Source organism: Syngnathus leptorhynchus, unplaced genomic scaffold (assembly GCF_054491065.1).
Source record: "Syngnathus leptorhynchus isolate UIUO unplaced genomic scaffold, UIUO_Slep HiC_scaffold_53, whole genome shotgun sequence".
Lineage (NCBI taxonomy): Eukaryota > Metazoa > Chordata > Actinopteri > Syngnathiformes > Syngnathidae > Syngnathus > Syngnathus leptorhynchus.
This window is the reverse complement of record NW_028232020.1, coordinates 596,483-608,986: the sequence shown is the minus strand read 5'-3', so window position 1 is coordinate 608,986 and position 12,504 is coordinate 596,483.

Here is a 12,504-nt window from a genome sequence, read left to right as displayed (position 1 = left end):
CATGTATAATGATCAACTCGATACTCCCTAGCCCCCAACAGCCTTTTTTTTCATAACACTTTAACCAGAGTGACGGGAGAGCGGCATTTCAGAAAACGTGCTTATCTCGGCGAGAAAAAGAGATTTCGGCAATAAAATTTAAAACGCGTGTAAAACATAAACCAAACGATGAAATTGGTTATTTCTTCATGTATAATGATCAACTCGATACTCCCTAGCCCCCAACAGCCTTTTTTTTTCATAACACTTTAACCAGAGTGACGGGAGAGCGGCATTTCAGAAAACGTGCTTATCTCGGCGAGAAAAAGCGATTTCGGCAATAAAATTTAAAACGCGTGTAAAACATAAACCAAACGATGAAATTGGTTATTTCTTCATGTATAATGATCAACTCGAGTCGAGCTCCAGGGAGAGAGGCTGATTTTTCGCTTTTTGAGGCCGACCGACGAACCGGCGCGGGGCGGACTCAAAAGCCCGCAGAGCCGTAGGCACTTAGAAAAGTTTCGCCTTTGGCTGTGAGCTCCAGGGGGAGAGGCTGGTTTTGCGTTATTTTAGGCCGGCTGGAGAACCGGCGCGGGTCGGACGCACAATCCCCGCAGAGCCGTGGGCACTTAGAAAATTTTTGCCAAGTTGGCTCTGAGCGCCTGGTACCTAATATGGAAGTATAGAGGCCGACTTTCGGGCAAGATCACGCCGCGTTAGGCTTCCAGGACCCCGGCTAAGCAATTTTACCGGGCCGCCCGGTTCTTTTTTTGAACCAGACCGGTTCTTTTTACACTTCCAGCTGGAGCTCAGCAGCGGCTTTTTGCGCAAGATCACGCCGGGTTAGGCTTCCAGGACCTCGGCTAAGAAATTCTACCGGGCCGCCCGGTTCTTTTTTTGAACCAGCCGGGTTCTTTTTACACTTCCAGCTGGAGCTCACGAGCGGCTTTTTGGACAAGATCACGCCGTGTTAGGCTTCCAGAGCCCCGGCTAAGCAATTTTACCGGCCCGCCCGGTTCTTTTTTTTAACCAGCCCGGTTCTTTTTACACTTCCAGCTGGAGCTCAGCAGCGGGTTTTTGGACAAGATCACGCCGTGTTAGGCTTCCAGAGCCCCGGCTAAGCAATTTTACAGGGTCGCCCGGTTCTTTTTTTTAACCAGCCCGGTTTTTTTTACACTTCCAGGAGGAGCTCAGCAGCGGCTTTTTGCACAGTATCACGCCGGGTTAGGCTTCCAGAGCCCCGGCTAAGCAATTTTACCGGGCCGCCCGGTTCTTTTTTTTAACCAGCCCGGTTCTTTTTACACTTCCAGCTGGAGCTCAGCAGCGGCTTTTTGGACAAGATCACGCCGTGTTAGGCTTCCAGAGCCCCGGCTAAGCAATTTTACCGGGTCGCCCGGTTCTTTTTTTTAACCAGCCCGGTTCTTTTTACACTTCCAGCTGGAGCTCAGCAGCGGCTTTTTGGACAAGATCACGCCGTGTTAGGCTTCCAGAGCCCCGGCTAAGCAATTTTACCGGGTCGCCCGGTTCTTTTTTTAACCAGCCTGGTTCTTTTTACACTTCCAGCTGGAGCTCAGCATCGTGTAAAACATAAACCAAACGATGAAATTGGTTTCTTCATGTATAATGATCAACTCGATACTCCCTAGCCCCCAACAGCCTTTTTTTTCATAACACTTTAACCAGAGTGACGGGAGAGCGGCATTTCAGAAAACGTGCTTATCTCGGCGAGAAAAAGCGATTTCGGCAATAAAATTTAAAACGCGTGTAAAACATAAACCAAACGATGAAATTGGTTATTTCTTCATGTATAATGATCAACTCGATACTCCCTAGCCCCCAACAGCCTTTTTTTTCATAACACTTTAACCAGAGTGACGGGAGAGCGGCATTTCAGAAAACGTGCTTATCTCGGCGAGAAAAAGCGATTTCGGCAATAAAATTTAAAACGCGTGTAAAACATAAACCAAACGATGAAATTGGTTATTTCTTCATGTATAATGATCAACTCGATACTCCCTAGCCCCCAACAGCCTTTTTTTTCATAACACTTTAACCAGAGTGACGGGAGAGCGGCATTTCAGAAAACGTGCTTATCTCGGCGAGAAAAAGCGATTTCGGCAATAAAATTTAAAACGCGTGTAAAACATAAACCAAACGATGAAATTGGTTATTTCTTCATGTATAATGATCAACTCGATACTCCCTAGCCCCCAACAGCCTTTTTTTTCATAACACTTTAACCAGAGTGACGGGAGAGCGGCATTTCAGAAAACGTGCTTATCTCGGCGAGAAAAAGCGATTTCGGCAATAAAATTTAAAACGCGTGTAAAACATAAACCAAACGATGAAATTGGTTATTTCTTCATGTATAATGATCAACTCGATACTCCCTAGCCCCCAACAGCCTTTTTTTTCATAACACTTTAACCAGAGTGACGGGAGAGCGGCATTTCAGAAAACGTGCTTATCTCGGCGAGAAAAAGCGATTTCGGCAATAAAATTTAAAACGCGTGTAAAAAATAAACCAAACGATGAAATTGGTTATTTCTTCATGTATAATGATCAACTCGATACTCCCTAGCCCCCAACAGCCTTTTTTTTCATAACACTTTAACCAGAGTGACGGGAGAGCGGCATTTCAGAAAACGTGCTTATCTCGGCGAGAAAAAGCGATTTCGGCAATAAAATTTAAAACGCGTGTAAAACATAAACCAAACGATGAAATTGGTTATTTCTTCATGTATAATGATCAACTCGATACGCCCTAGCCCCCAACAGCCTTTTTTTTCATAACACTTTAACCAGAGTGACGGGAGAGCGGCATTTCAGAAAACGTGCTTATCTCGGCGAGAAAAAGCGATTTCGGCAATAAAATTAAAAACGCGTGTAAAACATAAACCAAACGATGAAATTGGTTATTTCTTCATGTATAATGATCAACTCGATACTCCCTAGCCCCCAACAGCCTTTTTTTTCATAACACTTTAACCAGAGTGACGGGAGAGCGGCATTTCAGAAAACGTGCTTATCTCGGCGAGAAAAAGCGATTTCGGCAATAAAATTTAAAACGCGTGTAAAACATAAACCAAACGATGAAATTGGTTATTTCTTCATGTATAATGATCAACTCGATACTCCCTAGCCCCCAACAGCCTTTTTTTTCATAACACTTTAACCAGAGTGACGGGAGAGCGGCATTTCAGAAAACGTGCTTATCTCGGCGAGAAAAAGCGATTTCGGCAATAAAATTTAAAACGCGTGTAAAACATAAACCAAACGATGAAATTGGTTATTTCTTCATGTATAATGATCAACTCGATACTCCCTAGCCCCCAACAGCCTTTTTTTTCATAACACTTTAACCAGAGTGACGGGAGAGCGGCATTTCAGAAAACGTGCTTATCTCGGCGAGAAAAAGCGATTTCGGCAATAAAATTTAAAACGCGTGTAAAACATAAACCAAACGATGAAATTGGTTATTTCTTCATGTATAATGACCAACTCGATACTCCCTAGCCCCCAACAGCCTTTTTTTTCATAACACTTTAACCAGAGTGACGGGAGAGCGGCATTTCAGAAAACGTGCTTATCTCGGCGAGAAAAAGCGATTTCGGCAATAAAATTTAAAACGCGTGTAAAACATAAACCAAACGATGAAATTGGTTATTTCTTCATGTATAATGATCAACTCGATACTCCCTAGCCCCCAACAGCCTTTTTTTTCATAACACTTTAACCAGAGTGACGGGAGAGCGGCATTTCAGAAAACGTGCTTATCTCGGCGAGAAAAAGCGATTTCGGCAATAAAATTTAAAACGCGTGTAAAACATAAACCAAACGATGAAATTGGTTATTTCTTCATGTATAATGATCAACTCGATACTCCCTAGCCCCCAACAGCCTTTTTTTTCATAACACTTTAACCAGAGTGACGGGAGAGCGGCATTTCAGAAAACGTGCTTATCTCGGCGAGAAAAAGCGATTTCGGCAATAAAATTTAAAACGCGTGTAAAACATAAACCAAACGATGAAATTGGTTATTTCTTCATGTATAATGATCAACTCGATACTCCCTAGCCCCCAACAGCCTTTTTATTCATAACACTTTAACCAGAGTGACGGGAGAGCGGCATTTCAGAAAACGTGCTTATCTCGGCGAGAAAAAGCGATTTCGGCAATAAAATTTAAAACGCGTGTAAAACATAAACCAAACGATGAAATTGGTTATTTCTTCATGTATAATGATCAACTCGATACTCCCTAGCCCCCAACAGCCTTTTTTTTCATAACACTTTAACCAGAGTGACGGGAGAGCGGCATTTCAGAAAACGTGCTTATCTCGGCGAGAAAAAGCGATTTCGGCAATAAAATTTAAAACGCGTGTAAAACATAAACCAAACGATGAAATTGGTTATTTCTTCATGTATAATGATCAACTCGATACTCCCTAGCCCCCAACAGCCTTTTTTTTCATAACACTTTAACCAGAGTGACGGGAGAGCGGCATTTCAGAAAACGTGCTTATCTCGGCGAGAAAAAGCGATTTCGGCAATAAAATTTAAAACGCGTGTAAAACATAAACCAAACGATGAAATTGGTTATTTCTTCATGTATAATGATCAACTCGATACTCCCTAGCCCCCAACAGCCTTTTTTTTCATAACACTTTAACCAGAGTGACGGGAGAGCGGCATTTCAGAAAACGTGCTTATCTCGGCGAGAAAAAGCGATTTCGGCAATAAAATTTAAAACGCGTGTAAAACATAAACCAAACGATGAAATTGGTTATTTCTTCATGTATAATGATCAACTCGATACTCCCTAGCCCCCAACAGCCTTTTTTTTCATAACACTTTAACCAGAGTGACGGGAGAGCGGCATTTCAGAAAACGTGCTTATCTCGGCGAGAAAAAGCGATTTCGGCAATAAAATTTAAAACGCGTGTAAAACATAAACCAAACGATGAAATTGGTTATTTCTTCATGTATAATGATCAACTCGATACTCCCTAGCCCCCAACAGCCTTTTTTTTCATAACACTTTAACCAGAGTGACGGGAGAGCGGCATTTCAGAAAACGTGCTTATCTCGGCGAGAAAAAGCGATTTCGGCAATAAAATTTAAAACGCGTGTAAAACATAAACCAAACGATGAAATTGGTTATTTCTTCATGTATAATGATCAACTCGATACTCCCTAGCCCCCAACAGCCTTTTTTTTCATAACACTTTAACCAGAGTGACGGGAGAGCGGCATTTCAGAAAACGTGCTTATCTCGGCGAGAAAAAGCGATTTCGGCAATAAAATTTAAAACGCGTGTAAAACATAAACCAAACGATGAAATTGGTTATTTCTTCATGTATAATGATCAACTCGATACTCCCTAGCCCCCAACAGCCTTTTTTTTCATAACACTTTAACCAGAGTGACGGGAGAGCGGCATTTCAGAAAACGTGCTTATCTCGGCGAGAAAAAGCGATTTCGGCAATAAAATTTAAAACGCGTGTAAAACATAAACCAAACGATGAAATTGGTTATTTCTTCATGTATAATGATCAACTCGATACTCCCTAGCCCCCAACAGCCTTTTTTTTCATAACACTTTAACCAGAGTGACGGGAGAGCGGCATTTCAGAAAACGTGCTTATCTCGGCGAGAAAAAGCGATTTCGGCAATAAAATTTAAAACGCGTGTAAAACATAAACCAAACGATGAAATTGGTTATTTCTTCATGTATAATGATCAACTCGATACTCCCTAGCCCCCAACAGCCTTTTTTTTCATAACACTTTAACCAGAGTGACGGGAGAGCGGCATTTCAGAAAACGTGCTTATCTCGGCGAGAAAAAGCGATTTCGGCAATAAAATTTAAAACGCGTGTAAAACATAAACCAAACGATGAAATTGGTTATTTCTTCATGTATAATGATCAACTCGATACTCCCTAGCCCCCAACAGCCTTTTTTTTCATAACACTTTAACCAGAGTGACGGGAGAGCGGCATTTCAGAAAACGTGCTTATCTCGGCGAGAAAAAGCGATTTCGGCAATAAAATTTAAAACGCGTGTAAAACATAAACCAAACGATGAAATTGGTTATTTCTTCATGTATAATGATCAACTCGATACTCCCTAGCCCCCAACAGCCTTTTTTTTCATAACACTTTAACCAGAGTGACGGGAGAGCGGCATTTCAGAAAACGTGCTTATCTCGGCGAGAAAAAGCGATTTCGGCAATAAAATTTAAAACGCGTGTAAAACATAAACCAAACGATGAAATTGGTTATTTCTTCATGTATAATGATCAACTCGATACTCCCTAGCCCCCAACAGCCTTTTTTTTCATAACACTTTAACCAGAGTGACGGGAGAGCGGCATTTCAGAAAACGTGCTTATCTCGGCGAGAAAAAGCGATTTCGGCAATAAAATTTAAAACGCGTGTAAAACATAAACCAAACGATGAAATTGGTTATTTCTTCATGTATAATGATCAACTCGATACTCCCTAGCCCCCAACAGCCTTTTTTTTCATAACACTTTAACCAGAGTGACGGGAGAGCGGCATTTCAGAAAACGTGCTTATCTCGGCGAGAAAAAGCGATTTCGGCAATAAAATTTAAAACGCGTGTAAAACATAAACCAAACGATGAAATTGGTTATTTCTTCATGTATAATGATCAACTCGATACTCCCTAGCCCCCAACAGCCTTTTTTTTCATAACACTTTAACCAGAGTGACGGGAGAGCGGCATTTCAGAAAACGTGCTTATCTCGGCGAGAAAAAGCGATTTCGGCAATAAAATTTAAAACGCGTGTAAAACATAAACCAAACGATGAAATTGGTTATTTCTTCATGTATAATGATCAACTCGATACTCCCTAGCCCCCAACAGCCTTTTTTTTCATAACACTTTAACCAGAGTGACGGGAGAGCGGCATTTCAGAAAACGTGCTTATCTCGGCGAGAAAAAGCGATTTCGGCAATAAAATTTAAAACGCGTGTAAAACATAAACCAAACGATGAAATTGGTTATTTCTTCATGTATAATGATCAACTCGATACTCCCTAGCCCCCAACAGCCTTTTTTTTCATAACACTTTAACCAGAGTGACGGGAGAGCGGCATTTCAGAAAACGTGCTTATCTCGGCGAGAAAAAGCGATTTCGGCAATAAAATTTAAAACGCGTGTAAAACATAAACCAAACGATGAAATTGGTTATTTCTTCATGTATAATGATCAACTCGATACTCCCTAGCCCCCAACAGCCTTTTTTTTCATAACACTTTAACCAGAGTGACGGGAGAGCGGCATTTCAGAAAACGTGCTTATCTCGGCGAGAAAAAGCGATTTCGGCAATAAAATTTAAAACGCGTGTAAAACATAAACCAAACGATGAAATTGGTTATTTCTTCATGTATAATGATCAACTCGATACTCCCTAGCCCCCAACAGCCTTTTTTTTCATAACACTTTAACCAGAGTGACGGGAGAGCGGCATTTCAGAAAACGTGCTTATCTCGGCGAGAAAAAGCGATTTCGGCAATAAAATTTAAAACGCGTGTAAAACATAAACCAAACGATGAAATTGGTTATTTCTTCATGTATAATGATCAACTCGATACTCCCTAGCCCCCAACAGCCTTTTTTTTCATAACACTTTAACCAGAGTGACGGGAGAGCGGCATTTCAGAAAACGTGCTTATCTCGGCGAGAAAAAGCGATTTCGGCAATAAAATTTAAAACGCGTGTAAAACATAAACCAAACGATGAAATTGGTTATTTCTTCATGTATAATGATCAACTCGATACTCCCTAGCCCCCAACAGCCTTTTTTTTCATAACACTTTAACCAGAGTGACGGGAGAGCGGCATTTCAGAAAACGTGCTTATCTCGGCGAGAAAAAGCGATTTCGGCAATAAAATTTAAAACGCGTGTAAAACATAAACCAAACGATGAAATTGGTTATTTCTTCATGTATAATGATCAACTCGATACTCCCTAGCCCCCAACAGCCTTTTTTTTCATAACACTTTAACCAGAGTGACGGGAGAGCGGCATTTCAGAAAACGTGCTTATCTCGGCGAGAAAAAGCGATTTCGGCAATAAAATTTAAAACGCGTGTAAAACATAAACCAAACGATGAAATTGGTTATTTCTTCATGTATAATGATCAACTCGATACTCCCTAGCCCCCAACAGCCTTTTTTTTCATAACACTTTAACCAGAGTGACGGGAGAGCGGCATTTCAGAAAACGTGCTTATCTCGGCGAGAAAAAGCGATTTCGGCAATAAAATTTAAAACGCGTGTAAAACATAAACCAAACGATGAAATTGGTTATTTCTTCATGTATAATGATCAACTCGATACTCCCTAGCCCCCAACAGCCTTTTTTTTCATAACACTTTAACCAGAGTGACGGGAGAGCGGCATTTCAGAAAACGTGCTTATCTCGGCGAGAAAAAGCGATTTCGGCAATAAAATTTAAAACGCGTGTAAAACATAAACCAAACGATGAAATTGGTTATTTCTTCATGTATAATGATCAACTCGATACTCCCTAGCCCCCAACAGCCTTTTTTTTCATAACACTTTAACCAGAGTGACGGGAGAGCGGCATTTCAGAAAACGTGCTTATCTCGGCGAGAAAAAGCGATTTCGGCAATAAAATTTAAAACGCGTGTAAAACATAAACCAAACGATGAAATTGGTTATTTCTTCATGTATAATGATCAACTCGATACTCCCTAGCCCCCAACAGCCTTTTTTTTCATAACACTTTAACCAGAGTGACGGGAGAGCGGCATTTCAGAAAACGTGCTTATCTCGGCGAGAAAAAGCGATTTCGGCAATAAAATTTAAAACGCGTGTAAAACATAAACCAAACGATGAAATTGGTTATTTCTTCATGTATAATGATCAACTCGATACTCCCTAGCCCCCAACAGCCTTTTTTTTCATAACACTTTAACCAGAGTGACGGGAGAGCGGCATTTCAGAAAACGTGCTTATCTCGGCGAGAAAAAGCGATTTCGGCAATAAAATTTAAAACGCGTGTAAAACATAAACCAAACGATGAAATTGGTTATTTCTTCATGTATAATGATCAACTCGATACTCCCTAGCCCCCAACAGCCTTTTTTTTCATAACACTTTAACCAGAGTGACGGGAGAGCGGCATTTCAGAAAACGTGCTTATCTCGGCGAGAAAAAGCGATTTCGGCAATAAAATTTAAAACGCGTGTAAAACATAAACCAAACGATGAAATTGGTTATTTCTTCATGTATAATGATCAACTCGATACTCCCTAGCCCCCAACAGCCTTTTTTTTCATAACACTTTAACCAGAGTGACGGGAGAGCGGCATTTCAGAAAACGTGCTTATCTCGGCGAGAAAAAGCGATTTCGGCAATAAAATTTAAAACGCGTGTAAAACATAAACCAAACGATGAAATTGGTTATTTCTTCATGTATAATGATCAACTCGATACTCCCTAGCCCCCAACAGCCTTTTTTTTCATAACACTTTAACCAGAGTGACGGGAGAGCGGCATTTCAGAAAACGTGCTTATCTCGGCGAGAAAAAGCGATTTCGGCAATAAAATTTAAAACGCGTGTAAAACATAAACCAAACGATGAAATTGGTTATTTCTTCATGTATAATGATCAACTCGATACTCCCTAGCCCCCAACAGCCTTTTTTTTCATAACACTTTAACCAGAGTGACGGGAGAGCGGCATTTCAGAAAACGTGCTTATCTCGGCGAGAAAAAGCGATTTCGGCAATAAAATTTAAAACGCGTGTAAAACATAAACCAAACGATGAAATTGGTTATTTCTTCATGTATAATGATCAACTCGATACTCCCTAGCCCCCAACAGCCTTTTTTTTCATAACACTTTAACCAGAGTGACGGGAGAGCGGCATTTCAGAAAACGTGCTTATCTCGGCGAGAAAAAGCGATTTCGGCAATAAAATTTAAAACGCGTGTAAAACATAAACCAAACGATGAAATTGGTTATTTCTTCATGTATAATGATCAACTCGATACTCCCTAGCCCCCAACAGCCTTTTTTTTCATAACACTTTAACCAGAGTGACGGGAGAGCGGCATTTCAGAAAACGTGCTTATCTCGGCGAGAAAAAGCGATTTCGGCAATAAAATTTAAAACGCGTGTAAAACATAAACCAAACGATGAAATTGGTTATTTCTTCATGTATAATGATCAACTCGATACTCCCTAGCCCCCAACAGCCTTTTTTTTCATAACACTTTAACCAGAGTGACGGGAGAGCGGCATTTCAGAAAACGTGCTTATCTCGGCGAGAAAAAGCGATTTCGGCAATAAAATTTAAAACGCGTGTAAAACATAAACCAAACGATGAAATTGGTTATTTCTTCATGTATAATGATCAACTCGATACTCCCTAGCCCCCAACAGCCTTTTTTTTCATAACACTTTAACCAGAGTGACGGGAGAGCGGCATTTCAGAAAACGTGCTTATCTCGGCGAGAAAAAGCGATTTCGGCAATAAAATTTAAAACGCGTGTAAAACATAAACCAAACGATGAAATTGGTTATTTCTTCATGTATAATGATCAACTCGATACTCCCTAGCCCCCAACAGCCTTTTTTTTCATAACACTTTAACCAGAGTGACGGGAGAGCGGCATTTCAGAAAACGTGCTTATCTCGGCGAGAAAAAGCGATTTCGGCAATAAAATTTAAAACGCGTGTAAAACATAAACCAAACGATGAAATTGGTTATTTCTTCATGTATAATGATCAACTCGATACTCCCTAGCCCCCAACAGCCTTTTTTTTCATAACACTTTAACCAGAGTGACGGGAGAGCGGCATTTCAGAAAACGTGCTTATCTCGGCGAGAAAAAGCGATTTCGGCAATAAAATTTAAAACGCGTGTAAAACATAAACCAAACGATGAAATTGGTTATTTCTTCATGTATAATGATCAACTCGATACTCCCTAGCCCCCAACAGCCTTTTTTTTCATAACACTTTAACCAGAGTGACGGGAGAGCGGCATTTCAGAAAACGTGCTTATCTCGGCGAGAAAAAGCGATTTCGGCAATAAAATTTAAAACGCGTGTAAAACATAAACCAAACGATGAAATTGGTTATTTCTTCATGTATAATGATCAACTCGATACTCCCTAGCCCCCAACAGCCTTTTTTTTCATAACACTTTAACCAGAGTGACGGGAGAGCGGCATTTCAGAAAACGTGCTTATCTCGGCGAGAAAAAGCGATTTCGGCAATAAAATTTAAAACGCGTGTAAAACATAAACCAAACGATGAAATTGGTTATTTCTTCATGTATAATGATCAACTCGATACTCCCTAGCCCCCAACAGCCTTTTTTTTCATAACACTTTAACCAGAGTGACGGGAGAGCGGCATTTCAGAAAACGTGCTTATCTCGGCGAGAAAAAGCGATTTCGGCAATAAAATTTAAAACGCGTGTAAAACATAAACCAAACGATGAAATTGGTTATTTCTTCATGTATCAATGATCAACTCGATACTCCCTAGCCCCCAACAGCCTTTTTTTTCATAACACTTTAACCAGAGTGACGGGAGAGCGGCATTTCAGAAAACGTGCTTATCTCGGCGAGAAAAAGCGATTTCGGCAATAAAATTTAAAACGCGTGTAAAACATAAACCAAACGATGAAATTGGTTATTTCTTCATGTATAATGATCAACTCGATACTCCCTAGCCCCCAACAGCCTTTTTTTTCATAACACTTTAACCAGAGTGACGGGAGAGCGGCATTTCAGAAAACGTGCTTATCTCGGCGAGAAAAAGCGATTTCGGCAATAAAATTTAAAACGCGTGTAAAACATAAACCAAACGATGAAATTGGTTATTTCTTCATGTATAATGATCAACTCGATACTCCCTAGCCCCCAACAGCCTTTTTTTTCATAACACTTTAACCAGAGTGACGGGAGAGCGGCATTTCAGAAAACGTGCTTATCTCGGCGAGAAAAAGCGATTTCGGCAATAAAATTTAAAACGCGTGTAAAACATAAACCAAACGATGAAATTGGTTATTTCTTCATGTATAATGATCAACTCGATACTCCCTAGCCCCCAACAGCCTTTTTTTTCATAACACTTTAACCAGAGTGACGGGAGAGCGGCATTTCAGAAAACGTGCTTATCTCGGCGAGAAAAAGCGATTTCGGCAATAAAATTTAAAACGCGTGTAAAACATAAACCAAACGATGAAATTGGTTATTTCTTCATGTATAATGATCAACTCGATACTCCCTAGCCCCCAACAGCCTTTTTTTTCATAACACTTTAACCAGAGTGACGGGAGAGCGGCATTTCAGAAAACGTGCTTATCTCGGCGAGAAAAAGCGATTTCGGCAATAAAATTTAAAACGCGTGTAAAACATAAACCAAACGATGAAATTGGTTATTTCTTCATGTATAATGATCAACTCGATACTCCCTAGCCCCCAACAGCCTTTTTTTTCATAACACT